The sequence below is a fragment of the Cavia porcellus genome, unplaced genomic scaffold, assembly GCF_034190915.1.
Source record: "Cavia porcellus strain 051 isolate PalLab524CR breed Dunkin Hartley unplaced genomic scaffold, mCavPor4.1 scaffold_16, whole genome shotgun sequence".
Lineage (NCBI taxonomy): Eukaryota > Metazoa > Chordata > Mammalia > Rodentia > Caviidae > Cavia > Cavia porcellus.
Genome location: NW_026947499.1, coordinates 21223861 through 21250513, shown reverse-complemented (window position 1 = coordinate 21250513; position 26653 = coordinate 21223861). Strand labels below are relative to the sequence as shown.

The 26653-nt window shown below is 42.7% G+C and overlaps 1 long non-coding RNA gene and 1 gene segment (V, D, J or C); both read left to right on the top strand.

Annotated features, from left to right (window-relative positions):
* The window catches only part of LOC134470668 (uncharacterized), a 69324-nt gene extending 64499 nt beyond the window's left edge, over nt 1-4825 (top strand). For both annotated transcript variants that reach the window (XR_010039712.1, XR_010039710.1), the window contains exon 6: nt 3344-4825. This is a non-coding gene — a long non-coding RNA (uncharacterized LOC134470668). The remainder of the gene's footprint in view (nt 1-3343) is intronic.
* The window catches only part of LOC111753989 (Ig lambda-1 chain V region S43-like), a 600738-nt gene that overhangs the window by 119824 nt on the left and 454261 nt on the right, over nt 1-26653 (top strand).

The following is a 26653-nucleotide window of genomic DNA, read 5'->3' as shown; positions in this document are numbered from 1 at the left end:
GATGTCTATGCCCTCAAATCTGACATGAGTTGACAGACCAGAACAAAATAAAATCAAACTAAACAGAGTGATAAGACCATTGTGACTTGTAAATCCTGATACAAGCACCTTTGTAGCCAAGATTCATAATACTGAAATCGCTGATCACATGTTCCTAACCCCTCTGGTCACACTCTTTCTCTATGCTACCTTATTGTCTATCCCTATATTTTCACCTTTTTAAAACACCAAATAAATAAAATCATTTTGTTTCTGACTTTCAATCAGCAAAATGCATCAGAGATCCCCCTATGCTGTTGTATATGTTAATGGTTCATTCATTCAATTTTCCTTGCTGAGAAAGGTTACAATGCATGAATAAAGTAGTGTATCCATTCCTGAGTAAATAACATATGGGTTGGTTCTGTTGTCCACTGTAGCAATGTCAAACATAACAATTTGTTAAGTATTTAGTAAGAGGTTTTGTGTGGATATAGATTTTATTCTGTGTGTGTGTGTGTGTGTGTGTGTGTGTGTGTTTGTGTGTGTGTGTGTGTGTAGTTGTTAGGCTTAGTTATAGTAGGATTAGTTATGTAAAGAAATTATGAGACTTTTCCTAAGTGGCTGTATGATTTTCGTATTTCACATCAGCACCAACTCCTTATGAAGGTCCCAGTAAAAACTAAGATTTGTTTTTAACTGGGAGCTGAAAACTGAGCTATACATTTTATTTTGAGACAGGATCTTGCCAAGTTTCCAGGTTGGGTTCAAATTTAAGATCCTTATGCCTCAGTTTTTGCAAGTGCAGGTAGTTTTCTATTGTAAATACTGTTTCTCCAAGTTCCTCATTCTGAGAGTATAAATTGCCACTCTGTCCTCTCCTCAGCTCAGATTTATGGACAGCAAAGTAGTACTTCTGTCAGAAAACTAATTTATCCATCTGAAAGGAATATTCAGGTGCTGGCCCAGGAGTTTGGGATCCAGTTTGTTTTCCACAAGGAAGGGGAGGAGCCAAGAATTGTAAGAGAATAAAAACAGTGTAAAAAATCCTTAGATAGTGTTCCATTGTATTTTTCTGCCCTCTTTTCCTTAGTATGAAAGCCCTTGCACGCCTGAAGAAGGTGTGATTAAAGGCTATAAGAAGGCCCTTCATCTGCTTTAGGGGTTAGTTTTACTAAGATAAATGGCTTCTCGTGTTCTTGCTGATTAATAGGTAGTTCAGACTTGAGTGCCCCTTCACATATGGACAAGACACAGAGCAGTGCCACCCCCAAACACAACGTTTTGTGGCTTTTATATGACTTCTACCTCTCACTCATCAGGTCCCTTTGCCTTCCCTAACAACTCGAGTCCATTAATGATTCTCCATTCCTAGCATCTTTCTTCTCAAAACTGATGTATAGATATATAGATGAGCATGTAACTTCATAATCCTGGCATTTTCTCATTCAGCATAATTCCCCATAAATTTAGCAAGATTTGTATGTTTCACTGATTTGTTTAGTGTTGTTTCTGACTAGTGTTCCATGAAATGGTGTACCAGTTCATTCTTTGACATTTGTTGGCAGGCTCCTGGGCTTTCAGTTTGAGGTCATTGTCTATGAAAGTGCTATTAACACTTGTATATCAGTCTTTCTGTGAACCTTACTTTTCATTTTCTTATAGTAAATGTTCAAGAGTATACTGCTTGGTCATAGGGTAATTTTATATCAAGAGAATTTTAAATTTTTTCTCAAAGTTACTGCATCATATCCCATTCCTGTTATGAGTGATCCATGCATAAAGTGATCCATTTTCTTTTCCCAAGAATGTGGTATCATCATCGCTCTTTACTGTAGCCCATTCTCATAGCTCTACATGACGTCTCATTGTTACATCTGTCTGTTTCTAGTGGCTAATGATGAACATCTTTTCACATGCTAATTCACTGTCTCTATGTTATATCCAAGAAAATTTAGTTCTCATTTTTTTACCCTTTTTCTAGTTGGATTGTATTTGTTTTGTGTTTACTGTTCAGTTCTGAGAGATCATTCTATACTCTGCACACGAGCTGTTTTTTCAACTCATTGTTTTTTCAATATTTGTGGTTTGCAAAAATTTCTCCCAATCTATTCATTGGCTTTTCTTTTCACTAACAGAGTCTTTTGAAGAACACAAGAGTTTATTCTTGAAGAAGTTAAACTTATCAATCTTTGCTTTATGTATCCTAGTAAAAAGTTTCTGCCTAACCCTAGATCTTGAAGGACTTTCCCCTTGCTTTTCTAAGACATTAAAAAAGTTCCCTCTGTTTTGTGTGATCATGTTTACTGTGTCAAATGATGGTGTTCTGTCCCCTTACTGCACTGTGACAATTGTGCCTGCAAGCTCCCATTTCAATGCTGCCTTCAATGCTCCACACATGTGAATTTTCTGATCACTTCTGAAAGAGCCCAGGACCTTGACTGCAGGACACACTCATGTATTTGAAGTGGTGGAGTACATTTCTCACTCAACACTAAAGATCTAAGAAACATAGGGTTAGACATTAACAACAGGACACATCTTAAACTTAAGTTTTACATCTTAAACTCAGTTCCTCTCTTCTCAGCAGAAAGCCACTAACAAAGCCAGAAAAAGGAGAAAATAGATTTGCTTGAAAATATTCTACCTTCTATGATAAAAGAGAATAAAGATGTCCTAAATAGGCAGAGCCTGGGGCATCTCCACCATGGCCTGGACCCCTTTGCTACTTCCTCTCCTCACACACTGCACAGGAGTTGCCAGCAGGGCTCAGCCACCATAGATCCAAGAAACATCCTGGTCCTCAACTTCAGCTCAGCACACAGAGTGCTGCAGGGCATGGGATGCTCTGAAAATAGGAACCTCATGATCAGATTCACCTCTCTGTCCTCTCTTGCAGACTCCCTAGTCTCCTCCTCTGAGCTGACATAGCTGCCTGTGGTATCCATGTCCTTGGGACAAACTGTCAGGATCCACTTGCCAGGCTGATATCTCAAGAAGCTGTTATGCAAACTGGCACCAGCAGCACCCAGGCCAGCCCCCTGTGGTAGTCATCTGTGGAGATAGCTACCACCCCTCAGGGATCCCTAGCAGATTCTCTGGCTCGAGGTCAAGGAGAATAACCACCCTGATCATTACTGAGGCCCAAGTTGAAGACGAGGCTATTACTTTCATTTGTGTGATAGAAGTAGCCATCATTTCATAGTGCAACAGACTGATGGGGAAGTGAGGCAAAAACCTCTTCCCTGTCTATGTCATACTCTCATTATCAATGAATTTCAAGAAAATATAGAGAAATAATAAAATAAAATAAAATAAAATAAAATAAAATAAAATAAAATAAAATAAGGAAACAATTTAACAGGTATGCTGGAAGAAAGAGAAGAAGCAAAACTGAGGCAGAAGAAAAAAAGAAGAGGAAAAAGAAGAAAGGAGGGAGAGAAGGAAGAAGAGAAGAGGAGAAGAGGAGGTATTGGAAGAGGAGGAAGAGGAAGAGGAATGATCTTGAGAGAGGGAGAAGCATATGACATTCTCTGAAGGAAACAGACACAAAACACTCCACATGCAGAGACGACAGGTGCTGAGTCAGTCTGCTCAACCCTGAAGGGATCATCCTCCCTGAGATAGAAATGATCACGAGGGTTCCCAGGGTGCTGCCGGAGTGGGGTCCAGATGGAGTTAACAGGACTTCCCAAGTTGACAGCTTCCAGGGTTGGCTGTGCTACAGCCATAGAAACCTGGTCCTCCTAGTCAGTTCCTCCCAGCAGCATTCCTAGGTTACTCCTTCCTTCAAGTTCCTCATTTTGTCCCCATCTCTTCCCTGTATCCTTACCTCCATGGTCTCTCCTCTCTCTGCCTGTCGAATCAAAGCTTCTCCCAGAACATCCAGCCCCCTCATCTCCATCACACCAAGCAAAATAGAGGAGACCAGGCCCAAAGACATGCATATTAGTCACTTTCTTGTCACTGGACACAATACTCAACACCCACAGATTAGAGGAGAGGTTTAAGGTGGCTCATGTTTCAGGAGATTCAGTCCATGCTCATTGCTTAAAGACATAAATGGCATAGAAGAGGGGTGTGAGGAGGGAAAGCTTTCACCTCATAGCAGTCAGGAAGCACAGAGAGAAGGAAGGAGCAATACAGCCTTCAAAGTACACATCCCAATTCCTGATAGCACATCAGTGGATGAATTCACTGATGACTATAGCACCCCATGATCTAATTACCTTCAAAAAGTCCCACCTTTGAAGTTATGAGACTTCGGGGGATATCTTAGACCTACATATTTATATACATCCCGACACTTACAGCTCCACTCAATGCAGGACAGCCATAAGGGCATTACATCCAATACCCCCTGAGATGGTCATCCTCCTCCACTGCCAGTTAGATATCAGGGCACTTCTCTGAGTACCTGGGACCCTCTGAGTCCCTGGGACCCTTACATCCCTCAGAAGCAACTCATTAGTACCCACTAGAAGGCACCAGGGCCACCCAACCTCAGGTGAGGCCCTCTGAGGTTGAATTCCTCTTGGATTCCTCATGCTGCCCAACTGAACTCCATCTGTTCATACCTTTTCCATGGCTGAAAGTCCTTAGTTACCTAGTTGGAATGGGACCCTAGTTAGATCCTATTTCCTTAATCATAGAATAACTGTCTGTGGCTCAAAGAAAAGAGAGACTGGTTTTAACAAGAAAAGATTTCTTCATTGATTAATTCTTTCATTCCTTCATTCATCTATATTCATGGTTATTTTAATTCATTGCTTGTACGGTTATTTATATTCAGAAGAACGGCTCTCTATTTACAATGCAGATAGAAATTAAAGTGAAGAAACTGAAATTTGGTTTTCGTGAAAATGTGTCCATGTTATTACTACATTTTAGAATATTTTACCCTCTATAGAGTCAAGGTAGAGTCAGTCAGGTTTGCATATCAGCACCTCCCAGAAAATGGGCCCAAAGCATCACTTCATAGAGACAGGTAAAAACCTGCAATGTGACAGGCAGAGGCCTCTCCCTGCTTCCAAGAGGAAGCAATGGCAGTAGAAAAGGGGAACTAGAATCATCATTGCTCCTTCTTTTTCCCTCTGGTCTTGGATGTTCTGGGAACCTATATAGCAGCATAGATGCCACTGACTCAGAGCCTCACCCTCCCTGGGGGGAATATCAGGGGAAAAGCTGTCTGCTGAGCTGTGGAGTAAGAAGACAGAGCTCTGAGATGTAACAATAATTACAGGGTCCCCCTCACATAGGTAACCTGTCCAGGTCCTAACTCCAGCCACAGCCCCATAGGACCCTGAGCTGTTCTTTGCTGTAGATCCTCTGCTGAACAGAGTAGGACCCAAGAGAATGAGTTCCTCAGTCCCTTGTACCTACAAGACCTGGGGGCACCAAAAAATCAGATTCTCCCATTAAATTAGGCTGAGACCATCTGTCACTCAGCTGGTGAGGAAAGAGGATGCATTATCTACTTTCCTACTGGGACAAAACATCTGACTGGAGAAGAGGTTCATTGGATTATAGTGCCCATGAGGTTCAATCCAAAGTCAGCTGCTTCCTATGTAAAACTGCATGGTAGAGAGGCATGGAAAAGAAAGCTGCTGAGTCCATGCCAGCCAGGAAGCACAGAGAGAAGGGAGACACTGGAAACAAGGATGATCCTCTCCAGGTCACAGGAACAGTGACTTACCTCCAATCAGGTTCCACCTTCCAGTGCCACACCCAGCTACTGAGCTCACTAAGGTGTAAATCCACTGATAAACATAGAGTTGCCATGATCTAATCACCTTCCAAACATGTGAGCCTCCTGGGGGAAACCTCAATCCTAACAAGGACAGAGGAGATCAAGTAACAATACAGAGAGAAGCAGCAGAAGCTGGGCCGGTCCTGCACAGTGCAGTACAGCATAGCACAGAACAGCTCAGTACAGCACAGCACAGCACAGCACAGCAGCCTCCCCACTCCTACAGGTTCCCCAGCTCTAACCTGAGTGCAGCCCAGTGGACATGACCTGATGGCTGAGTCAGGCTCCTAAGTCACTGAGGGGACACTGGGAGCCAAATAGAACACAAGACATGCTGTGCAACTTAGCTTCCAGAGTCCTCCATAAACCCACTATGGTCACGCTCTAGAAGCAAGGAGTTGAATTCTGGATAACTGAGGTAACACCTAAATTTGACACCAATATTTTCACTTCTGTAAGAAACAGAACCTCACTTTATCTGCTGTGAAATTGGAAGGTTTGCAATGATCTTTTATGAAAACTATCTAGAATACTGATAGAAAGGACAAGATGGGTCCCATTAATTAAAAAGAGTTGCAGCCTTGGTTTCATAGACCGACACATTCCTTGGCATCCTCTGTACCTCTAAGAAGATCCTCCCCAAAAGCTAAGCAAATAGTGTGTTATAAGATTCTCAGTTTTATCAGAAGTACCTACTAGGCCCATACAGGAGGCTTAACAAATAGGTGAAGAAAAGAAATAATAATAATTATGATGATGATGATGATGATGATGATGATGAAGATGCTGATGAGATGCCAATGGTTGTGGGAAGCCGCCTATGAATGGCGCCCATTTCCTGCTTCCGGGTTCTTCCCGGCCTGAAAAAGCCCGCCAAATTGTCATATCTGCCCAGTTACCCGTGACGCTAGCCTATCAGCTTGTTAGGCGCGCTTCTCTGTGATTGGATACTGCTTCCCCTTATAAGAGGTTGTTCCTGCCCCCAACGGCGGAAGAGGAAGCAACACTGAGGGTGGCGGACCTTGTCAGGTCCGGTTCGCTGTACGTAATAAAGTTTGAGAGCTGATCCTGCTCGAGTTTGGTCTCCTGTCTCCCGCGGCTCCGGTCATCTGGTAGCCCGCACGGGGAAGGTTCAGCGACGCGCGGGCGCGACTGCTGTCACCTGCGGTACGACGGAGAACCCGGCTCAATAACAACGGAAGGCCCCGAGCACCTCTTCTCTTCACCCTGATCAGCTACGTGAGATACAGCGGTTCCCGGGACAGGTGAGTACTGAATCGCCTGGGTTGGGTGGATGCACCTAACAGATTTTGAGCGCCACACGGGTGGACGCCGGTCCTTTTTTTTTTCTTTCCCCTTGCATTTGTTTCACTTTCGCTTTGCCATTATGGGCAACGCTGCTCGCAAACCCCTCGCTGACTCCCTAAGAGTCCTGCTGCGGACCCGAGGCATCTACATAAACCGGGTCACCCTTTCGAGGTTTCTGGATAGTGTTAATGAGATTGCCCCCTGGTTTTGGCCCACGGGCTCTCTAACCCTCCCGTCATGGGAGAAGTTAGGAGGGGATCTTAGATGCGCCCGAGAAGAGGGACGCTTGGATCCCATGGTTTTACCCCTGTGGGAACTGATTAGGGCTTGTCTGACGGACAAACAAACCCCCGGGCTTTGCTCAGCCCGACAGGCTCTTGACAAAGCTCGATCCGAGTGCTCGGAGGAGCCTGAAGTCACACCTGACTTTGGGCCTCCAGAGAAACACAAGGGCTACGATTCTGATTTGGATTCGGAGGGCTCAGAAGAGGAGGTCGTCTTTGCTAAGCATGACCCTCCTACACCGTTAAAAAAGGAACCTAGGGCTCGGGAAGATAAAAAGGGGAACCAAACACCACCCTGCCCGAGCTACTCTGCTTCGAGGGAAGAACTTAGGCCCTTCCGCTCCTTGGCAAGCTCGCGACCCATGGTCGCCCCCTTTAGGACGCCAGGCCCTACTGCACCGCCGTGGCCGGAAGAGGAGTTGCTCCCTGGGCTGCCACCTCCACCCGTGGCCGCCGGAGGGCGCCCACAATCCATGGCACCGCCCTGGTTAGAGGGAGAGCTATTTCCTGGGTTACCTCCTGCGCCCCCTTCTGGGGGAGGAGGAGGACGTTCCTTCCACCAGAGGGTATGGTCGCGGCTTCCCTTTGAGTGTCCCAGTCTCCATGCATTCCCGGTACAAGTAGGAGGCAGGGGAGGAGGAGGATATTATGAGCCCTTAGAAATTAAACAACTTAAAGCTATCAAGGATGCAGTTTCAGCTTATGGGCCCAATGCACCATTTACCATGACGCTTTTAGAGGCATTGGCTGGCCTGTATTTAACTCCGGGAGATTGGACCCAGCTGGCGCGTGCCTGCCTTTCCCCCGGACAGTATTTAGATTGGAAGTCTTGGAATGAGGAATTCTGCGTAGAGCAGGCGGCGGCTAACCGGGAACATGGCCAAAGAGATTGGAACAGAGACATGTTATTAGGGCGAGGAGCTTTCGAGGAAGATCAGACCCAGTACCCTCGCCAGGTTTATGAACAAATCAGTCGCTGTGGCCTTCAGGCCTGGAGACGGCTGGCTGGAAAGGGAGAGCATACGGGCCACCTCACAAAAATTTTACAACAGCAGGGGGAGCCCTTCTCCGATTTCGTGGCCCGCATGCTTGAGGCCGCTAACAGAATTTTTCCAGACGCTGAGGCGGCTCACCCTCTCATAAAACAACTGATTTTCGAACAGTGCACTAAAGAGTGTCGTGATGTCCTAAGGTCCAACAAAAATAGGTCTTTAGAAGAGTGGACACGCCTGTGCCGTGAACTGGGCGGCCCGGTAACTAATCACGGGCTCGTTGCCGCCATGGTCGCTGCCCTTCAAGGCGCTGCCAACGGAGGCAAGCCTCGGGTAGGGGGCAATAGAAATAAAAATAAAAACAACACTTCTTGCTTTGGCTGTGGCCAACTAGGACACATTAAGCGTAATTGCCCCAACAAACAGATCGGGCAGGGAGGAGCCCCTGGCCCTGGATTATGCCCAAGATGCCAAAAAGGTAATCATTCAGCAGCCGAGTGCCGGTCGATATTCGATAAAGATGGCAATAGGCTTTCAGGACGTCCAGACAATCAGCCAAAAAACGGCCGAAGGGGGCCCCTCCTGCAGGCGGGGCCCCCTCTGGCCCAAACCTTCCTTCAGTTCCAGCCCCAGCAACCACAAACACCCCAGGTCCCTTTAGGCGGGCAACCCCAGGCTCAGCAGGGCTGGACCTCAGTGCCTCCTATTAACACCTCCGACCTCCGACCTCCTATTAACACCCGAGATGGGAGTACAATTAGTTGAAACCTCCCTGCCAAATCCCCTTCCGCCAGACACGGTCGGACTTCTATTGGGGAGGTCCTCGGTGGCACTCAGGGGCCTTACAATCATCCCAGGTGTAATTGACTCAGATTTCACTGGCACAATCAAAATTATGGTTCAAGCCCTACAAGGCACGATTATCATTAATAAAGGAGATAAAATAGCCCAGCTGTTGGTTCTACCAAGCCTTCATAAAAACTTCCCCGCGAGAAACCTGACCTGAGGCGCTCAGGGCTTCGGCTCTTCCGGGGATACCTTTGAAGGCTTACATTTGACGTTGCAAGAACGTCCTATGCTAACCATTGACATCAATGGCAGACCCATTAAAGGCTTGCTTGACACAGGAGCAGATCGCTCAATCATTTCACAAAAAGATTGGCCTAGCTCTTGGCCCACAGATGTGGCATCCCAGAGCCTACAGGGGCTTGGGTTTGTCCACGCCCCTAAGGTGAGTGCTTCGCTCCTGACATGGCGCGACAAGGAAGGTCATTCTGGTCACTTCCGTCCCTTCGTACTCCAGCTTCCCGTATCTCTATGGGGAAGAGATATTTTGACAGACATGGGCATCACCTTAACTAACATCTACTCCCAAAAAGCTCACTCCACGTTGCTAAAACAAGGGTATATCCCTGGAAAGGGCCTAGGCATTCACCTACAAGGCCGAACCTCGCCTATTCAAGGCAGCCCCAAACAAGACAAAAAAGGACTGGGTTTTTCCTAGGGGTCACTGAAAGCCTTCTCACACCTGAACCCATAAAAATTACTTGGAAAACTGACACCCCTGTGTGGGTTCAACAGTGGCCCCTACCAAAGGAGAAGGCAGAAGCCGCTCTGGAGCTAATTCAGGACCAACTCCAGGCGGGACATATCAGACCATCAACCTCCCCCTGGAATACCCCTATTTTTGTCATTAAAAAGCGCTCGGGAAAATGGCGGCTCCTCCATGACCTGAGGGCAGTCAATGCTCAGATGCAACCCCTGGGTGCGGTTCAGAGAGGCATGCCTGCACTATCAGCGCTCCCACAAAATTGGCCGGTCTATGTCATCGATCTTAAAGATTGCTTTTTCTCCATCCCTCTTCACCCAGATGATTCACCTCGCTTCGCTTTTACCTTGCCCACTATCAATCAGGAAAAGCCAGACCTTAGATATGAGTGGATAATGTTACCCCAAGGGATGACCAACAGTCCCACTATGTGCCAATTGTTTGTCGACGCTGTCATAGAGCCCATAAGACATAAATTCCAAAAAAATAGATGCCTCCATTATATGGACGACATCCTAATATCAGGAAAGGACCTCCCGAGCTTAGAGCAAATGCTTAGACAGCTGGTCTCTACTCTTAGAGCCGCTAATCTGCACATTGCCCCAGACAAGATCCAGCGGTCAGAGATAGCCCAATATTTAGGGACAAAAATTACTTCCTCTCAGGTATCACCATTAAAATTGGTTATCCGGCGTGATACGATCCTAAGTTTACATGACATGCAAAAATTAGTTGGGGATATCAATTGGATCAGGCCGTACTTGGCCTTACCTAACAGCAAATTAAAACCCCTGTTTGACTTACTTAAGGGAGACCCTGACTTAAATTCATCCCGAGAACTTACGCCGGAGGCAGAAGTGGCACTACAAGCAGTAGAGCGGGCCCTGACCACGGCCGCATTAAGGCATATTAATCCAGAAAAGACCTTCGCCTTGTGCGTTCTCAAAACAGCTAGACAACCTACGGCTGTCATTTGGCAGCAAGGACCCTTGCTTTGGGTCCACCCAAAAATGTCTCCTGCTAAGGCTATTGACCAATATCCAGACGCGGTCGCTTCCCTTTCTCTAGAGGGCATCTCACGAGCCATACAACACTTTGGGGTGCCTCCTTCCTCCCTACATGTACCATACACAAGAGAACAAATTGAGACCTTAACAACATGTCTAGATTCCTGGGCGATTCTCCGGTGTACATTTCAAGGGACCATAGATAATCAATTCCCAAAAGACCCACTACTTCAGTTTATTACAGTACACCCTGTGATTTTTCCCAAGGTTACATCCACATACCCCATAACTGGAGCTCCAATAATCTTCACGGATGGCTCCAAATCAGGCATAGGCGCATATGTGGTTATGGGTCAAGAGTCAAAAACTATCCAATTCACTCCAGACCAACCCCAGGTGGTCGAGCTCCAGATAATACAGGAAGTCTTACGTCGCTTCCCAGGCGACGTTAACCTCCTGTCAGACTCCAAGTATGTGGTAAATGCTCTCCAAGTTCTGGAGACGGCGGGTCCCATTAAACCCTCTTCAACGGTAGCCTCCATATTCCTAGGTATTCAACATCAGCTATGGAATAGAACCTCAAAAGTGTTCATCTCACATATCAGAGCCCATACTAATTTACCTGGGCCCTTGGCGGAGGGCAATGCCTTGGCAGACTCGGCCACGCGCCCGATATGGGTCTTCACCTTTCCTAACCCTCTGGAAGCAGCCCAAAAATTCCACTCTCAGTTCCATGTTAATGCCCGCACCCTCATGGCACGCTTCAACATCACGAGAGCACAAGCACGAGAGATTGTACGGTATTGCCCAGCTTGTGTGATCTCTTCACCCCAACAATCTATTGGCATTAACCCAAGAGGACTTCGCCCAGATCATATTTGGCAAATGGATGTTACACACATCCCAGAATTCGGAAAACTTAAATATGTTCATGTTTCGGTAGATACCGCCTCCCAGGTTATGTTTGCCTCGGCAGAACCCGGAGAAAGGGCCACCCACGTTATTAATCATTGCCTGGCAGCCTGGGCTGCTTGGGGAAAGCCCAATATACTAAAAACAGACAATGGTCCTGCCTATACCAGCAAAATTTTTATGACATTTTGTCAACAAATGGAAGTCACTCTTAAACATGGCATTCCTTACAACCCCCAAGGACAAGGCATCATTGAGCGATCCCATCGGACACTCAAGGATGTCTTACAAAAACAAAAGGAGGGAATAGGCCATGGCCTAACGCCCAAAGGAAGAATATCATTGGCACTCTTTACCATAAATTTTTAAAATCTTAATCACAATAATCATTCCCCTGCCATGGAGCACAATAACCCGTCCCCGGCCGACAAAGGGCTGGTGAGATGGAAAGATGTCCTTACAGGACAATGGATGGGCCCGGATCCAGTGATTAGCTGGACCCGAGGTGCGGTTTGTGTCTTCCCACAGGAACCAGGCTGCGAACCGCTGTGGGTCCCGGAAAGATTGACGCAAGCAGTAAACTCCCCACCAGTTCCTGATAAAGCACAGGAGGATAAGCCCGCGGACACAAGTCAACTCGACCCTTCTGGGACCGACGCTCAGCGCCCGAGACCATCTACAAACTAAAATGTCTGGTTTGGAGCTTTTTCTATTCTGTGGGTTCCTATTAATCACCCCTGTTTGCACAAATTTGACCAACACTGTTAAAAATATGACAGCTTGGCTGCAAGACACCTACCTACCTAAGTTTCACAATTTGTCCCTCATAGTCGGTCAGGACCTTGACAATATGGACGGTATCCAACTAGGTCCAGTCAGGTTCGATTTATCAACTTTAGGCAGTGTTATAGCCAGTTTGTGGGAACGCGTCACCTCCTGGTTCTCCTGGCCCAACCTGACTACTTGGATCCTGATTGCCGTGGCCTTCCTAGTGGGGCTTGTGGTTATTAAATGCTTGTTAGATCGCCTCATACAAACTCAGCAGCAGGTTAAGATCACAGCTATGGCAGCCATGCAAATGGCAGCAGGTGGCCCATCAGGCCAGCAGGCCGCCGCATATCTCCTTCGCATTGCAGAACATCAGCTATAAGAGCTGAGTGGGCAAGCCAATGACGGGTAAGACGGGAAAAGCCCTCCCGGTCAACCTAAGACAGGCTCCACTCAGATATACATGGCCTATAAGGCCAGGGGTCCCTTCTGGAGTCAAATTATTGGCATTGAGATGCGAGACCAAGGGTACTGCAGTGCCATCCGCCTCAAAGGTTGGGGGGAAGGCATGAATGAATGTCTATATGCATCCAGGTTCGGTTCGCATATGCCTGGCCCTGAGAAAAAATGAACCACTCACCTTGAGCATGGTCCTGGCGCAAGGATATGCACAAAACAGGGTGATGCACAGCAGGGTATAGACCTCTACATTCTCTCATGCCTCGGCCTACAAGGTAGGCCCACTCCTAGGTGTCTAACAGCAACAACGTCATAGACACCTTGGAGGGACCCACAGACCATCCTATTTTAATAAATAAAAAAGGGGGAGATGTGGGAAGCCGCCTATGAATGGCGCCCATTTCCTGCTTCCGGGTTCTTCCCGGCCTGAACAAGCCCGCCAAATTGTCATATCTGCCCAGTTACCCGTGACGCTAGCCTATCAGCTTGTTAGGCGCGCTTCTCTGTGATTGGATACTGCTTCCCCTTATAAGAGGTTGTTCCTGCCCCCAACGGCGGAAGAGGAAGCAACACTGAGGGTGGCGGACCTTGTCAGGTCCGGTTCGCTGTACGTAATAAAGTTTGAGAGCTGATCCTGCTCGAGTTTGGTCTCCTGTCTCCCGCGGCTCCGGTCAAATGGTGTGTATGCTGGCAATGACATAGATAAGGATGTAAACTCACAGCTGAAATGTGGAGACAGAAATACCCAGTGGTTCTTTGGCATGGCAGACGCTGTTACTGGGAAGATATTGGGTCAGTGTTGAGTCCTAGTCATATGTATGGGAGGTAAATATCCTGGAAAGGCATCACAGAGGTTGCCCTGGACATTTTGCAGAAGAGTTAAGGCTTTGTCTGCAGTCTCCGTTCTTCAGTCAAAACAGAGTGGATGACAGGCATTTTATTGAAACTCAATTACAAGAATGCACTTTCTCCACCTTTCTGCCTACCACAGTGCTACTTTTCTGTGCTACACTGGGCAGGAAAGAATATCAGCTGACACAGAATGAGTTTCAGTTATTTTTTTGTTTTGTTTTTTGGTAGGAATTTTGGTACTGGGCATCGAACTCACGACCTCATACTTGCCAGGCAGGCAATTGTAGCTGGCACAGAATGAGACTGGACTCCCAATGAACACCTATTCAGGATATAGGGTATTAGGAGTCACCTGAAGGAGAGAGGCTTTCACTTTGAGGCTCATTCACCAGCAAGGGGCAGCAGAGTTGCAGGCAGAAGAGAGGCCTGTGCTAAGGGAAAGTCCTTGGACCACAAGTCAGGAAAGCCCTTTGGACTCCACTAGCCACCTTCTGAGAGTCAGACTCATGCATGCCTTTGAGACAGAGACACACCCATGTAAGTTAGGGACTTCCACGAGAAAAAAAGCAGTAGAATAGCCTTGTCCCCAGTGTCATCCGGGATAGCTCAAGCAAAACTCATAATAATCTGAGACACCATCCTCAAGTCCAGGTTCTCTAAGGTGTAGCTTAGTGAGATAAGATGGCGCTTCAGGACCTGTGACTCTAACTCAGGATGGCAGCTCCAGGTCTCTTGAAGGGCACAGTCCCTCACTGTTCAGCAGTGGTACCAGGCTTCTCTCTTCCAGAGACTCAAGCCCAGTCCTTCCTGGTATCTTCTCTGAACTCCAAGCAGATCTACCCTCAGGCTGCAGATCCTGTATTCAGGTGCAGTTTCTGGTGGAAGACACTCTGAAGATGCTGTAGAATATCATCTTCATTGGATCACAGCTCTGGCCACTGGACTGTCTTGTGTCAGTGTCAAGATCCTCATTGGTAGAGAAACCTCTGATGTCCACTTTCAGGAACACAGATTTTTTAAAAAAATTTATTTAAGGAGAAAAAGAAAAGAAAAAAAAACAGAAAAAGGGTACAAGTAATACACAATTTAAAAAATAAACAGAAATCACTAGTTAATAAATTACATATTCTCATCTTAGAAATAGTTGTTCAAGTTACAAAATTAAAGCATATAAAGTGGACTTTCAAACAGTGAGACTGCAAACAGTTTTGTTCAATGATCCAACAAAACTCAGTAATATGGTTATCTATCTTACACACTTAAACATATATGCAGTTATAACCTTTAGAGCACTTTCTTTTCTTGTGTACAATGACAATTACACATTTTGGGTTTTATTACTCCCACAGTTCTTATTACTTTTTTGAAGAGAGTAAAACCAAATGTGACATACCAGAACAGAGTCAGTCAAATCAAAAGGATGGACACAATAGATAATGTAAAAACAAAATACAAGGTGATCAACAATGGTTAACATACTGCCTCTTGCTATTTTAAGAAGAATTGCCTATATCATCAGTTATAATAAAACTGAACAAAACAGTAAAGAATAAAACCAAAAATTAGAGACATTACAGGACTTTAAAAGAAGATAATAGTCAACCAGAATGGGCGTCATAATGAATCTTATTGTCTTCCCAGTTGTTGCCTATACTTTCAAATTTGGTACAAGCAGAATAGGGGGAAATCAGTCAAAACAAGATGGTGAGGGCAATACAGGGTTTCAAATCAAGTTAATAGGAAATCAAAGTAGGATACTATAATATATCCTGCTATTTTTGTTTATTTTTCCCCTTATATAAAAAGATAAAAATAAAAAAGTAAACAATTAAAAAAAGGAGATTGAGATAAAAGAGGGCATAACAACAAAACAGCACAGGTCAAAACATAACCATTTAAGCAAAATAGTGTTTCACCACAAGATATCCTGACATAAAAGTAGTTACCATAGTGTCTCTTTCCTTGAAATCTTTGAGTATAACTTCGTATACTGTAGCACCAAACATATCCAGACAATTTAAAACCATTAATGACAATGACATTATTACAGGGTATTTAGAACCAGCTAACAGAAAATGAACAATGGTTTCTGTATAATCACCTTGTCTATAAAAGTTTTTGCTTATATTATCACATATAATAAAATCCAATAAGATACAACCTGTTAAGACCAATGGAGACAGAAGAATAAAAGCTTGATGGAACTTCAAAACAAGATGATACTAAATCAGCACTAGCTATTATGATGTCTTGTTTTCTCCAAAATAGCTGTTCCTATTATCCAATCTTCTCTGCCTCATTTCTGTTGAGCTCTTTTTCTGTCGTTTGTTGTCAGTTTGTCTTCTTCATTTTGCTTTGTGCTCCATTCATTGTGGCCTCTCTGCCACTATTTCTGGAATCTTGGTATTTTCCTTTTTTAGAATATCCTGCAGTATTCTCTGTAGAGTTGAATTGGTGGTTGTAAATTCCCCTAGTTCCTCTTTATCCTGGAAGCACTTTGTTTTTCCATCAATTTCCAGGGACAGTTGTGCAGGATATATCAATCTTGGCTGGAGGTTATTATCTTTCAAAGCTTGAATTATTTCCCCCATGCTCTTCATGATTTGATGGTTTGTGCCAAGAAGTTTGCTGTAATTCTGATGGGTGTTCCCTTGTAAGTGATCTGTTTCTTGTCTCTGACAGCTTTTAATATTCTGTTCTTATATTGGATTTCTGGAATTTTGATTATTATATGCCTGGGTATAGTTCTGTTTGGGTTGTAGGTAGCTGGGGTCCTGTATGCCTCATACATCTGAGTATCTTTACCTTTTGCTAAATTAGGGAAATTCTCTTGGATTATTTCTGTGAATAGCTTTTGTAGTCCATTTGTTTGTGTCCCTACTTCTTCTTTTATGTTCTTAATTTTTAAGTTATAGATCCTCTTATCATCTCCTAGCCTTTGAATTATTGCTGTTGGTTTTCTTGTTATTTTTAAGAAGTTTTTCATTTCATGCTCCCACATTACAAATCTGCCCTCCAGTTCAGATAATGTATCCTTAGTTTCTTTCAAGCTGTTATGCCAGCTTTCGATAGAGTTTTTAGTTTCCTGGTAATCTCTTTGAACCTGCTTCACATACTCTATGTTTTCTCTATTTTCTCCATCAAACAATTCTCCCCTTTTTTTCTGTTCTTCCATTCCACCATCTATTTTTTCTTGGGTGGTGCTTAGCATTTCTCTAACTATTCTACTTATATCTTGCTTTAGGTCATTAATAACTTCATTTTTGAACTCATCTATTAGGCTCTGGAGATATCACTTTACGTCTATTGGTGCCATGTCTGATACTGCATGTTTCTCAGGAGTGGGGGCCAAGGACCCTTTCTTGTTGCTCCCTCTTCCCATATTTTTGTTTCTTCCATACAGTTGTATATAGGAGGCCCAGTTTCTTTCTTTGTCAGTTACAGTTTGTTTGAATTGCACCAGCTAGGTGTTCCTGCCCACTGTAGTGTACTAGGGAGACACAGATCTGGGAAGCCTGTCCTTGGCCTGCCCCTCCAGGTCAACCTACCAAAGGCTTCACTGCTAGGGTGCACCTCCAGGCGCTGGGACCTGGTTTGGGCTAGCCTACTGGGTCTTAAGTCAGTGGCAACACCCAGGCCAGGCACTCCCCACCAATCCCCCTTGAGAGAGGAATAAGTGACTAAGGACACTGCAGTGTCCTGTTCTGGCTAGTCTGCCCAGTCCCAGTATGTCCTTTCCTGAAGCCTCCTACTCTATAGAAGGGTCCCTGATCTGCTCACTCACCACAGGTCGATGCAGGGCTCCCGGCCAGTCCCATTCTCAACTCCATTTGCCGCTTCCCACTCTCAGAGCTTTTGCACCTCTCTCCTTGCCATGCCAATTGGGACACAATAGCAGCTGCAGGAAATTCAAATAGCGGCTTCCAGTGGCGCAGGCTCCAGCTTCCACGCTGAGACCTTATTTGTTCCTGTTATAGCACCGGGATTGTATTTCCAGTTGGTTTCTCTTAGTTTAGTTCATTCCTGGGTCGGCAGGATATACCCTTGCTTAGAACTTCTCGCCCCGCACCATTCCTGGATTTTAAGTGGGGTATCTCAGAGAGCCTCCGTAGCTACTGCTATCTATCTGCCATGTTCTCCTGGAAGTCAGAAACACAGATTTTAAAAAAGAGTGTGGTAAGGACCTTCACAGAGGTCATGGAGGTAGAAGTAAAGTTCCTTTTTGGCAATAGCAGTAGAAACAGTGATGACAAAATAAAGAAATGAATAAATTCACACAGCCTGTTGCTACTGTATTGTGAGAATAAGAATGTCATGAAGAGGAGAAAACACCATGAGTGAAACAATTCTAGAAATTGGCATGAAATATTAAAATATAGCAGTATGTGATTACAAAATCAAATGTCATACATGAAATAACAATTAAAATCCTAATGACACATGACCTACTTCCAATGAAATGACAAAAATGGGGCAAAGTGCATGAGAGGACACGGAGGAAAGAAAGGAAGAGGTGAGGTCCAACTCATGCTGATTGAAGTCTCAGCAACGATCTCTCAGATCTCTCAGCAGGGTGCTGTTTAGCTATGGTAAGTATCCTGGAAGGATAACAGCTGTGCTAAGCTGGGCCCAGGGCACTATAACCCTGACCTGGATTGGGACAATGACCCCATGGTCAACCCTTGAAAGATGATTCTGATCAGGGACTCAGAAGCTAGGGGTGAAGAAACTGGAATAAGTTACGGTTCATTCATGCTCCTCCCCCACCCACATAGACGTTAACAGGTGGTAAGAATTTTCTCATGTACCCTCAGTCATGAGCCTCAAGGGAAGAAGAAATTTGCATAGTCATCAAACACTCTCTGTCCCAAAGATTTCAAAGTAGTAAGAGCAGATTTCTGTTTCACCAGCTGTGCTGTGGATCTCAGCAGGCAGAGCACTGGGGCATTACTAACATGGCCTGGACTCGCTGCCTGCTCCTTCTCTTCTGCACAGGTGATTGACACATCTCTGTACCTAGGTGGAGCCTCACATGACAATGATTTGATTCTGTCCAAAACCCTGAGCTAGGCTGGTGTGTAGATTCTGGGAGGGCCCCTGGGAATAGGTCCTTCATCCTCAGTCCCTTCTCCCTTCATCTCTTATAGGTTCCATGGACTTCTTCATCCTGACACAGTCACCCTCAGTGTCAGTGTCCGCAGGACAGACAGCCACAATCACATGCTCTGGAGAGAAACTCTCCAAATGGTATACTTACCTGTACCAGCAGAAGTCAGGCTAGACCCCCACAATGGTCATCTATAAATATAGTGAACAGCCCTCAGGGATCCCTGACATATTCTCTGGCTCTAGTTCAGGAAACACAGCCACCTTGACCATCAGCAGGGCCCAGCCTGTGAATGAGGCTATTACTGTCAAAGTAATGATCACAATGATAATACTCACAGTTGAACACACAGATGGGAAAGTGAGACAGAAACCTGCTACTACCCTGATTTCATAGCCCCTCCCTGTCATTCGCACAATGCCAGGCATCACCCTATCACAGGGAGCGGAACTTTTTAGTCCTGTTTGTGCCTTCACTTTCCTGAGAGTTGCGTAACAGATTCATGAGCCTCACCAGCTGCAGCTGATTTTATTATCACCTAACAGAGAGTTTTTATTGACTTCAACTGTCAGCCTTAAGAAAATAGAAAGCCCGATGGATAAGCATTACCATACCTATGATTGTTAAGAATTAAGACTTGTCTCAGTGGAAGGCAATCAGCGAATGGTTACAGTGTTGAGAATCTCTTTGCAGTACTTCATGACCCTCTCTCATGAAAGAACTTCCTGGAATTGTGGCTGATCAATCACATAATACTGCATGGTTAAGGAAAAAAAAACAGAGGCAATGGTATCAAAATATTTCAAATGCAAATCATGTTTTAGCTTCATCCTCTCCCAGATGAGAACTGGAATTTGATGGAGGAAGCAATTTCCTTAAATGTAAGATTTTCAAAAAAGGACTGAAGGAAAAAGTGACTAGTTACCTCATCTTCTGGGTGTAAGTTTTTTGATTCCAAAGGAGGGCTGACCCAGTTGGTCTTATGAACAGTAGATGGATCATCTTCCCTGGGATAGAAATATTCCTGTGAGGGTCCCCAAGGTGCTCCTAGTGTAGCATCCAGATAGGGTTAACAGGACTCCCCAGGTCAATGACTTCTAGGCTTGGCTGAGGCACAGTAGGGATGGAAATCTGGGCTGCCCAGCTCAGTTTCCCCAGCAACATCACTCCCTCCTTCTGCTGGGCCCCCTTTTCCTCTCCATCTCTTTTCCTGCATTCTAACCTTTACAGTTACCCCTCCTCCACTTTTGCACATACAGGCTCCTATTGCTGCATCATGCCAGGTAAAGCAGAAGCAGCCAGAAACTTTCATACTAATCAAATGTGGTGCATTCATGGGAACGCACAGCAAACACTAAGGTAACACATGCTAAGGTAGTCCTCCTCCTCCTCTGCAGCCAGGTAGGTGTCAGGGCACTTGTCTGAGTTCCCACATTTCCTACTCAAATTCCTCAAAGCAGCACATCACCAACTTTTAAGAGGTTTCAGGATCCCAGCATCCTCAGGTGAGACCCTAAGATCACCTTGAACTGAACTCAATATTCTCATAATTAATGAAAGGAGATCCAGAGCCCTATAGCTATTGATGTCCCAGGTTCCTTCATGATCTGTGGTCTCCTAATACTTAGATCCTACAATAAATAAGGCAGTGAGACACTTATTCCTGAGGCCCAGAGACCAGCCCACCTATTGAGGCTGCAAAGACAAAGGTGAAGCATTCAGGAAGGCCCAAAGACAGGTCCCTCCCTTCGCTGCTGCTGGGGTCCAGGTAAACCTGTGGGGACGCCCAAAGACTGGTCCCTCCCTTTGCTCCTGGGGAAACTTAGATGAACCACAAGATAAGACACAGAGAGCAGCAAGAACACCAGCTTCACAGTAGGGCCCCCAGCCAGGGTGTACAGGATGGACAAGAAGAGCTAGCAGTATGAAATTGTCAGAAATAACAGTAGCAGTATGAGCCAGAAGGTGGTAAGTTAGTTGAACTAGCATTGTGTTTGGGGATAAAGGCACACAGAACAGTTGTGGTTTGGGCCATCCCTCCTCCCTTAAAACACACACTTTTTTCTTTTCTCTTTTTCTTTTATCTTTTTCTCTTTGTTCTATTTTGTCCTATTGTGTTTTTTCTTTCAGTATGTTTGTTGTTTCTTTAATGTGTGTGGTTATTTTTGCTTCCTGTTTCTTTCTTTTTTTCTTTTATCTTTCATGATTATATCTCTCATCTTTCAGTTTTCTTCCAGTCATCTTCTTCCTATGTTCAATTACTTCACTTGATTTTATGATACTTTCATGTGAGTAAAATGTCTCTTCTCTGTCTAGTTCAAGTTCAGTTCATTGCTTGTAAGCTTTCTTTTCCAATTCCACTCTCTTTTTTTTTTCTTTTTAGGTACTGGGGATTGAACCCATGGCTGCATGCGTACGAAGCAGATGCTTACACTGCTGAGCTAAATCCCCAGCCTCTCTTCTCTTTTGTTTCCTACAATTACCCAAAACTTGGACTGTCATCCTATGCTCCCAAATCCTACCACAACTATTATTCATTTCTTCAGTGTACACCTATCCTCTTAAACCCCCACCTAACAGGATAAAATCACACTATTGCGTGGAAAATCTTTGCATAAAATTTCCTGGTTTCATATTATATAACTGTAGAACTTGCTTATATGGCTGAAGATACCAGGCTATTAGTGACCATAGTTTTCCAATAGCCAGGCTGTGCTTGAGCTTATTGTTTTTGCTAATTATATTATTTCAACCAATATGTCATACCTGTAATAATCAGTTTTTCTCCCCTGTATGATGACACTGCAATTTTAAGGGATCATAACAATCGCCATAGTCAAGTACCAAAGGAATGATCCCTAAGTCAAGTAGATAGCAACTTTATATTCCTAGTATATTGGGAAGGAAATTTCTTGTGATAGACTTAAAGACCAAGATCCACCTATACCTAGAAGACATCCTAAGGAACAGAAATTTCCTGGGAAATCCTTGACACCAGGGATAAAGCTAGCTAACATAAGAAATCTACAAGCATCAACACAGAAAACAAAGTAAAATAAAAATAGGAAATAGAAGATGACAAGACAAAGAAGCAAAATATAACTCAAAATGCTCAGCCCAATAAGAATAAGTCCAGAGCACAAAGAGAAAGAGGAAGTTGGAAGTGAACTATGGAATTCTCTGAAATGATAGCAGCAGAAATGAAGAAACAAATGGAAGAGATGGTTGAAAAATAATTTATAAGGTGTAAAAAGAAATGATAATTAAAATGAAAGACATTAAAATAGACACCGATTTAAAAAAAGAGGAGCTCAGGAAAATTTTGGAAACCATGAATGGCCAACACAGAAAAGAAATGGAATCAGTGAAACAGAAATCCAGGAGATGAAAAACTCCACGGAACGTGTATGCAAAAGTTTGAATGAAGGCAAGGATAGAATATAAGATCTGGAAGACATGATTGTAACTAATGACCAAGAAAAGGAAGATATTTTAAAAATAATAAGAGACCACACCAAAAAAAAAATCTAACAGCTGTAAGATGAAACAAAAAAAGACAACATAAACTTGATTAGAGTCAGTGAGAAAGCCAGAGACGGTGCAAAAACAATAATAATTTAAAAACATTCACTTAAATAATGGCAAAAATTCCCAAATATGGATAAGGAATCTGATATACAAACAAATGAAGTATATAAAACTCCAAATACCCTTGACCAAAAGTATTCCACACTAAGGCATATAATAATCAAGATTCCAAAAATTCAGCATAAGAACAAAATATTTGAAGTACCTGTAGGGCGAAAAGGAAAGTTCATCAGAGTCAGAGCAGATTTCTGAGCACAAATCCTGAAATCAAGGAGAGCGTGGAGTGAGATATTTCAAGTCCTAAAGAAAACAATCTTCAACCCAGACTGATGTACCCTACCAAACTGTATTTCAAAATCAATGGTAAAATAAAATACTTCCATTACAAAGAACAATTGAAATTTATGAGCACCAAACCAGACCTACAGAATGATCTGACGGATATATTAGAGTGAGATAACAAAGACTAAAAACACAAGTACACCAAAACTAAGACGTCACAATCAGGGAAAGCAATGAGAGGAGAAAGACAAGGAACCAACTAGAAGAAAACAACATGAAAAAGCCAACACATGACAGTAATGTAAATGTTCTCAATTCACCAATCAAAAGAAACAGACTGACATAATGGATCAAGAAACAAGAGCCAAGTATATGGTGAATTCAAGAAATACGTTTAACCCAAAAAGAAATTCATAGACTAAAATCAAAGGATAGAAAACAATTCTCCATGGCACAAGAACTTGGCAAAAGAGCAGGGGTAGATATTGTATTTATAGACAATTTAAACTTTAAGCCAATACTGATCTAATGAGAAAGTTCACCACATACTTGTTAAGGTGAAAATCCAAGATGATGAGATAACGATTATAAATGTATATGCACCCAACTACATAAAATGAATATTAACAAACATGAAAATCCAAATAAGCACTAACACCATTGTAGTAGGGGACCTTAATACCTCACTCTCACAAACAGATAGATTAACTAGACAGGAAAACAATAAAGAAATATCAGAATTAAATCAAGTCTATGAATGAATGAACTTGGTAGATGTCTATAGTGTCGCGCCCTAAAACATAAACATACACATTCTTCTCAGATACACATGGGATGTTCTTCAAAATAGACCACATATTAACCCACAAAACATGCTTAAGTAAATGTAGAGGAATTGAAATTATTCTATGCATGCTATCTGACTAGAGCACAATGAAATTGGAAATCGGTGACAAAAGAAATCACAAAAATTACATAAATATATAGAAATTAAACAGCACCATTCTGAACAATCAATGGGTCATAGAGGAAATTAAAGTTGAAATTAAATATTATATACTATTAAACAATAATGCTGATACAAAGTACAAAAACATATTGAACTTAATGAAACCTGTCCTACAAAGGAAATTTATAGCGATAAACTCTCACCTCAGGAAAACCAAACAAGCTCAAATAACCTAATATAGAATCTCAAACTTTAAAAAAAAACAGGTCAAACCCAAACCTCACACTAGGGAGGATATTATAAAAATAAGAGCAAAAAGTTATGCAGTTGAGACTAAAAAAAATGAATAAAAAGAGTCAAGGAATTAAAAAGTTGGTTCTTTGAAAGAATAAATAAAATTGATAGATCGTTAGCTGACCTTTCTAGAAAGAGGAAATAAGAAACACAGATTCCATGAATTAGAAATGCCAAGAGGGAAGTTGCAACAGATCCTACAGAAATCCAGCACATTACCAATACCTAATACAAGAACCTGTATTCTAGTAAGATAGAAAACACAGAAGAAATGGACAGATTCCAAGGCACAATCAAATTACCAAAACTAAATCAAGAAGCTATAAAAATGCTAAATAACCAAATATTAGCCCATGAAATAGAAAATGCAATTATAAACCTACCAGCAAAGAAAAGCCAGACAATGATGAATTCACCACTGAATTCTACAAAAATTTACAGAAGAAATAATGTGACTAATGCTGAAGCTCTTTAAAGATATTGAAAGTGAAGCAATACTTCTAAAATCATTCCTGGAGGCAAGTATTACCCTGATTCCAAAACCAGAAAATAACCCAACCAAAAAAGAAAATTACAGATCAATCTCACTAGTAAACATAGATGCAAAAATCCTCAATAATGTACTGGCTAGCAGAAAGCAAATCATCAAGATTATATGCCTTAACTAAGAGGGATTCAAGCCAGGCATGCAGGGATGGTTCAACAAATCAATACACAAAATACACCATATTAGCAGAGCCAAAGACAAAAATCACACGAACATCTCAATAGATGCAGAAAAAGTATTTGACAGAATCCAAAACCCATTCACGCTAAAAAACCTACAAAATTGGAATACATGGTCTCTACCTCAGTCTGATAAAAGCCACCTATAACAAAGCAACAGCTAACATCATGCTAAATGAACAAAACTGAAAGCTTTCATTCTAAAGTAAGAAACAAGATAAGGATGTCTACTATCACTACTTCTATTCAATATAGTTCTGAGAATATTAGCCCCAGCTATTAGACAAGAGAGTAATAAAAGGAATAAAGATAGGATATTAAAAAGTTAAATTATTATTTGCAGATGCCATAATACTCCACATAGAACACCCCAAAAACTCTACCAAAAGACTCCTAGCATAATTCAGTAGCATAGTTGGATACAAAGTCAACACTCAGAAATCGATAGCATTCCTATACACAATCAAATTCACTGAGAGAGAAATTAAGGAAACCACATCCTTCGTGATAGCATTTCAAAAATGAAATACTTAAGAATCATTCTAACAAAGGAAATAAAAGGTCTATACATTGAAAATTACACTACTCTGAAAAAGGAGATCAAAGAAGTATCAGAAAATGGAAAGATATTCCATATTCATGGATAGAAAGAGCCAACATAGTGAAAATGGCCATAGTCCCAAAACTGTTGTACAGATTAAATGCAATCCCAATAAAAATATCATTATCATACCTCACAGAACTAGAGAGAACAATCCTAAAATTTTTGGAACCAGAAGAGAACTTGAATAGCAAAAGCAGTCATGGGCAACAAAGGCAAGTCAGAGCACATCACATTCCGTGACCTGAAATTATACTACAAAGCTACTGTGATAAAATCAGCATGGTTCTGGCCAAACAAAACCCAAAATGACAATAGACAGCACACCAGAGGACCAGTGGAACAGGTTACAAGATACAGATGAAATTCCTAACACACTTAGTCACTTTACCTAGGACAAAGGAGCCACACATATTGACTGGTAGATATATTGTCTCTTTAATAAATCAGGATGGCTTTCCACATGCCGAAGATGAAAACTAGACCCAAGCCTATCACTATGCACTACACTCAAATCATATTGGATCAAAGATCTAAATATTAAAAAGAAACACTAGATCTATGTAAGAGAAAATAGGTGGTAATCTTGAGGACATAGGTGTAGACATAAACTTTATGAACAAAACACAGCCTGCACAGGAAATAGAAATGAATTTTAAAAATTGGATCTTACCATATTAAAAAGCTTTTGCACAAGAAATCTGAAACAGAATGAAACAATAATGCACAGAATAAGAAAAAAATTTAACCAGTTGTCCCTCAGAAAAAGGATTTATCTCCGGATCACATAAATTAAAAAACTTCAGATCCCCCAGATTCACAGACCCAATCCAAAAATGAGCATCTGAAGTGAATACACAACTCTCAGATGAAGAAATACAAACAGCAAATTACCCTAAGGACAGAAGTCTTTTTCTTTTTTCTTTTTTTTTTTTTTTTTTTTTTATTTAAGAGGAAAAAGAGAAAAACACAAAACAAACCAAAGCGGCGTAAGGGTACACGCAATACAGAACTACAAAACAAAACAAAACAAAACAAAACAAAAAACCATAACAGTAAGAAATTACCTGCTAGTAGATTACACACTATTTTCTTGAAAATAGTTCCTCAAATCACAGTATCAAAGAACACAAGGTGGACATTCAAACAGGGAGACTGCAAACAGCTGTGTTCAATGTTCCAAAAACATTGATAAAGTCAGCTATTTAACACCCCCAAACACACTTGCTGTTATATCCGTTAGAGCT